This window comes from Mytilus galloprovincialis, chromosome 8 (genome assembly GCF_965363235.1).
Source record: "Mytilus galloprovincialis chromosome 8, xbMytGall1.hap1.1, whole genome shotgun sequence".
Classification (NCBI taxonomy): domain Eukaryota; kingdom Metazoa; phylum Mollusca; class Bivalvia; order Mytilida; family Mytilidae; genus Mytilus; species Mytilus galloprovincialis.
Window position 1 is genome coordinate 52,005,096 of NC_134845.1, and position 6,438 is coordinate 52,011,533.

The following is a 6,438-nucleotide window of genomic DNA, read 5'->3' on the forward strand; positions in this document are numbered from 1 at the left end:
TTCGTCCAGCTTAGTTCTTAGAGACAAATATTGACAGAACTGTGCGGTTTGTAAATATTCGTCACAGCGTAACGAATAAAATGGCACTATGTTAAGTTTGAATATTGTCTTATTTATGGTCTGTTATATTAATCGTCCTGTGAATATATGTAATTAATAAAAAAATAACTATAACGAAAATTCTTTGTTTTGCATATTTTTTTCCCTAAAATTCATTCATGTTTTACTTCTATAAAAGAGGGACGAAAGATACATGTACTAGAGGGATAGTCAAACTTATAAATCGAAAATAAACTGACAACTAAAGAATTAACAACACGAACCCCACCAACAACTAGGGGTGATCTCATGTGCTCCGGAAAGGTAAGTAGGTCCTGCTCCACATGTGGCACCAGTGGTGCTTATCAGATAACAAATCCGGTAAATAGTCTAATTCGGTAGGTCACATTTATGAATGGGAAGGGGATTTTAGTTACGACGTAAGGAACATATCCGATATAATTTGGGAAACGGTTATTCCATAACGGTCAACCAACTCGTGATGGCGTCCGTAAAATTTACGAAGAGATGATTTCAACTTCACCATTTGGAACTCTTGATTTAATAGCTTCCTTGTGAACAACAACCCTCTATCAAGAAAATTAGGATAGGAAATGCAAGCACGGGAATATCGTATCAATTGGGAGATCTATACATCGTATTCATGTGCTGCTGGAATGTTGCTACTTATAAATGGAAAGTTCACAATTGGAAAGCTGAAATCATCTCTTTTATCGTAAAGTTTTGTTTTCAATCGACCCTTATTGTCAATTTCTAGATGCATGTCAAGATATGAGGCCGACTTAACTGTAGCTGTTGTATCCTTTATCTCTAGTTCAATGGGGTAGATGCGTTCGACATAGTCACCAAATTTTGAATTATTTTGTGAAAGAACATCATCTAAATAGCGGAAAGTAGAGTTAAAGGATATTGCTAACATCTTATCTTTCTTCCTGTATGAAGTCAGCCTCATAATAATAAAAAAAAACAAGTCGGTAGGAAGAGGGGCACAATTCGTTGTTCATAATAGTTGTCAAAGGTACAAGGGTTTTAATTTATTACGCAAGATGGTCTACATAAGACTCGTCAATGACGCTCAGATAAAAATATACAAAGCCAAACAAGTACAAAGTTGCTTAGCATTGAGGACCAAAAATTTCAAAAAGTGTTGTCAAATATGGCTAAGGTAATCAATGCCTGGATAAGAAAAACCTTAGTATTTTGAGAATTCCTACTTTTGTAAACAGGAAATTTAATGTTTTTTAACAACAGCTATTTGATTTGTTTTACAGGAAAAGATGGTAAAGACGGTAAGTTGGAGAATGAACTGCGTTTTAACGTGATTATATATATATAACACAAAAACATCTTATTTAAGAATTTATTGAAGTTTAACCAATTAGAAGTATTTCAAAAACATATATCTGATTTAAAAACTTATACCTGCATGCATGTAAACACAGTCTAAAATATCTGAACGATTGACACACACACACACAATTAATGATCAAAACATTCATCAAAGTAACAGTTATAGTATTACAATACAACTGAATGTTAAAAATGAAGGTAGATAAATGTATTTGCAAATACAAAAATTGAGAACAACTACATCATGTCATTCTGAAAAACATGTCAAACAAAAACAAACTTTTTACTACCGTTTACAGCATTGTGTGCCACTTAATTTCGTGTAATTTTTAATTGATTCATATTTACATTTAATTGATTTTATTATATCTTTTTTAATCTAACATGTAAATAACACTGTATTCTTCAAATAGATTAATATATTAGTATAACAGATCGAAACAATTTAGTATTTTTAATTAACAAACAAGTTTTATTCGTGTTCGATTTTACAATTGTCCATCTATGGTTAACGCTAATGGTGTCATACCACCAATTACTCCCTCAAATTAAGAACGTACTATGTGAAAGTAGGCCTACTCGGACAAAAAATAGTGCATTTGATGTTATTGTTTACCTAAACTAACCAACAAATTTGCAGAAATGAAACTTTTGTTGAAAGAAAAATATATTTTGAGCCAAATTTCACCTGTCTATGAGTGCATTAAAAATTGAGGATTATTTTTAGTACATGTAGTACCTCCTTTCGGTAGCTGTCTTCTTTCTTATATGAATTTGAATGTATGTAGAAAGGTGACACCTGTACGATTCAGGATATACCTAGTTTTTTTATGAAGTTAAACTTAAGGTAAAATATTTAGAAAGCTGTGAAAATTGCAAACTTTGGTTGAACAGAAAGAGACTTTTAATTGGTGGTGTGACACCTAATCATTTCAACCATAACATTGCTATATTAAAAATTTTGAATAGACTTATAATAAGAATGAAATATAAATTAATATATAACATGTAGGTAGAACGGAGAGTAAATGCTTTTATGTATTTCACTGGTTTCTATGTCGGTTTTGGAACAAATTTTGTTCTTTTTAATTTTGAGAATATCGAAATAAAAAGGCTTACAGAAGACAAAATTTACATTTGATTTCTATTAATAAATTTAGAAAATATTGATGTATGCTTGTAAATATAAATATTTTAAAACCTATTGACAACCATATAAATTCGGAGTTTTCTTATGTTAAGAATGTAAAATACAGCTTGTACATACTTGTTAAATACATTTATAACAATTATAATCGTTACGTTATAGGTGGATATTTTAAATATCTCTATGTAATGCATTTGATCATTTTATACTACAGGAAAATTGGTAGTTGTCAAGAAGAAGGTTGTACAGAAAAACCTCAATCTGAATGTGCACTTGTTTGTGAAAAAGGGAAAACTAAGAATTGGAAGAATAGGTATATACATACGGTAACACATTATACAACACACAATGACCATCGCACGGCCGACACTCGGCTAACCGAGAGATTGGTCGGTTAATCCATATTGAGTATGCGGCTATATGGGCGATTGGTCTGTTAATCGGGTTGGTTATACGTCTGTTAAGAGTAAAACGCTTAATTTAATGTTAACCTCTATTAAATATACAGATTTTGGCCATGTTATAAGAACCAAATCAAAAAAAGAAAAGTGTCTGACAAAATGATATCTATCATAGAACATTTTGCACTTGTAAAAACATTTCTTAGTCTGCGCAGTTTTCAGTAATACTAAAAGGCGTCGCGCAAGTATGTAGTATTTATGCTTATACGCATAGCAATTTTTTTAATAAAAGGCGAAACAAACAAATTTAGATATCATTTAAAGGACAAAAAATAGTACTGTGGTTCTAAAAAATAAATTGACATTAGTAAATATTTCATAATTGTAAAATAACGTGAATAATACCACGTTTTAGTGAAAATTATGGGAATAAAGTCTGTTAATGGGTTGGACAATTGAAATTGTGTCAGTTAAGAGTTATTTAGCCACGACAATAATTTTGCTCCCTTTATATTTTCCCCTTGAAAAATTTAAGAATGAGATGTTCCTGAGTAAACAAAAATGACAATACGGTGCCACAGTATCCAGAAAGAGCATTTTATTTTGATTTTCTTTGCATTTTATTGAAGGGTGTGTCACCTCAATATAGCGTGATATGGATTGGCCTCTGGAATATGCATGAATTTTTATTGACGTTTTCAATCAGCCTTAACTTTTGTGTCTGTTCGAAGTAGCACGTTCTCAATTCCGACTGAAAGTGTCTTTCTTATACAACACAGGGTACATATAACGTGTTCTCGTTCACATATGCACATGATATTTGTCACTGGACGTTAAACCCTAATGCGTCAGCATCATCCAATTGGTTCTTTTCTTCTATTACTTAATCATATGTTGTTTACAAATCACTCTAAAGAAGTAAACGGAAAGGAGCGAATGCAGCTACATTTGGTTATTTTAAGTTTCAATTCATTTTATTCCGTTTAGTTCCTTTCTACATAAGTGCAGAGGAGAACTACAGTTATCTATGGTGGACGGTGAAGTCCATTTCGCGTTTTCGCGATTTCGCCTTTCATATTCTATAGGGTAAAAACGCGAAATCGCGAAAAGACGAAATCGCGAAGTCGAAAACTCGAAAACGCCAAGTCAAAAACGCAAAATAGAATTAACCTGCCACCATAGTTGTTCGCATGTAAACTTCTAGAATTTGTCACCAATATAAGTACATCGCAATCCGTTACTGTTTCAACAGCCATCGGTGTTTCATGTGTGTAGTGTGTATTCTTACGCAAGTATTATTTTTCTCTCGTTTTTAGCAATGTATCACTATCTACTGTCCTTATATATTATTCTATATTCTGCGTTTCCATCCAGATTCTCGTGTGTACCATGAGGGTCCGATTTGGGGGTATTGTTTATTTCTGTATTCTTTAAATTGTTATGTCATTTTTTCTACATTTTATTTATCTTACTCATTATTCTTTCTTTATTTTTCATATTTTGTCATCCCAATATATTCTACTTACTGATGTTTAGTTACATTACGACGTTTATCTCTGATTTATATACTGGCTACCAATGTAGATGACAAATTTGTGTCATTCATGACAATTAAACAGAATCAACATGATATATGCTATCATTCTTCGATGAAATTAATACTATTTTTATCAATTTTCAATTTCATGTGTTGTTTCCGTATATGTTATATTTCATTGCACATGTGTTGTTTTCGTATATTTTAGCCGCTCGTCTTGAGCCTACTAATTTGATCCGATAACACCCCATATAGCAATAAAATTATACTTTTATTGCCATTCATAACTCTTAACAGACCAATTAACAGACCGGGTTTTATACATCCGACCCATTAACAGACCAGGTTTTAAATAAAGATTGATTTATGTCACCAAAATACAGATTTTCGTGTAGATTTTTCACACAATGATATCAATATGGTTAACACACATAATGCCTTTCTTTTTTCGATGTTCAAAATATTGAATGCAAGTAAATTTAACCTATGTGTCATTTTGTGTACATTTTATGTGTGTAAAATGTGTATACATTTATTGATGAGTAACCCGCCTTTTCATTTTATAGATCGTACATCGATGCTAGAAAAATAATAATTACACCACTGAATTCAGTACATTGAATTGTTTTGTTAGACATGAATACTTTTTATGATGAAAATATATTTAGAAAGTTATACAATGAAACATGCTGAACTTTCAATGATTTTCTCGATAACACCTGATTAACAGACTTTAGCCAACCCGATTAACAGACCAACCGCCGATATAGCTGCATACTCAATATAGATTAACCGACCAATCTCTCGGTTAGCCGAGTGTCGGCCGTGCATCGACGCGTCAATGTGTTAACCTATTCAATATATATTTGTATGTTTCTGATCTACAAATATTTTATACAGCCTTATTTAATACTGTAAGACACATCAACGATATAAAAAATCTATATGATAATGTTGTAATCCGTTTTTGTCGTTTAGAAACTAAAAACATGGGAAAATATAAAACTGAGGCCACATTGGGTCATACGTCACCTTTGTTGCGCTTTTTTTTTTATAAAAATGTTAGTATATGAATCATTACTTAAATTTGTAATATTGTTTTTATCTTTTATATTAGTTATCAAATTCAAATAAAACTTAAAACAGATGATTTGTAAAAGTATTCTTTAAATAATAGATGAAGTCATAAATATATAATCCTTATTCCGAATATGTTAGTACAAATTATGTTTTTTTCTTTTTTTCTTCAGAACGAGCCAAAATACAGAGCGCTGTGAAAGATTACGTTAGTCATCATATACATCGATACAACAAACCTTACTACAATGACAAAAATAATGGAGGATATCACAGCTTAAAGAAGACCAATACAAAAAAGAGTGATCCTAATTCCCGTTACAATAAGAATACTACCAGACAACATGCCGATAAGAATGGTGCTGCTTATTTAAGGAAATGGTCACATAGAAAATCCGGCGCTCGAAAAAATGGTCACGGTGTGGCACATAGAAAACGGTCTTATTATCAACAAGGATAATCACAGTTCAACGGAAAAGACACCATAACTGCATATGCATGATTTCAAAAATGTCCTTTTACAAAGACTGACATTTTTTGTTTCAATATACATTCATTTATGTGACAAAACATTCATCATGTTAAAGTTCTATTCTTTTTCTGTAATTTAATCAATCATACTTGAGGGTTCAACTCCCCATGCAGATTTCGAAAGTTCTTATACGAAGACTTACATTTTTTTTTCAATATACTATCAGTTATGTCATGAAATATTTATCATTGTTTCTCAAACATTCAACATGTTAAAGTTGTGTCTATTATCTTTAACTTAATAAATCATCTGAAATTATATTGTTTGATTAATATTTAAATGGAAGCTTAAAGAAGAACCAGTGACCAAGGTGCATTTTTGTACAGAAAGATTT

At 31.4% G+C, this 6,438-nt stretch overlaps 1 long non-coding RNA gene across 1 annotated transcript; it reads left to right on the plus strand.

Annotated features, from left to right (window-relative positions):
* The first annotated feature begins 1,328 nt into the window (after positions 1-1,328).
* Positions 1,329-6,130, plus strand: LOC143043369 (uncharacterized). The gene is made up of 3 exons (XR_012968344.1): positions 1,329-1,349; positions 2,772-2,870; positions 5,746-6,130. It is a non-coding gene; the product is annotated as an uncharacterized LOC143043369 (long non-coding RNA).
* Positions 6,131-6,438: the final 308 nt, after the last annotated feature.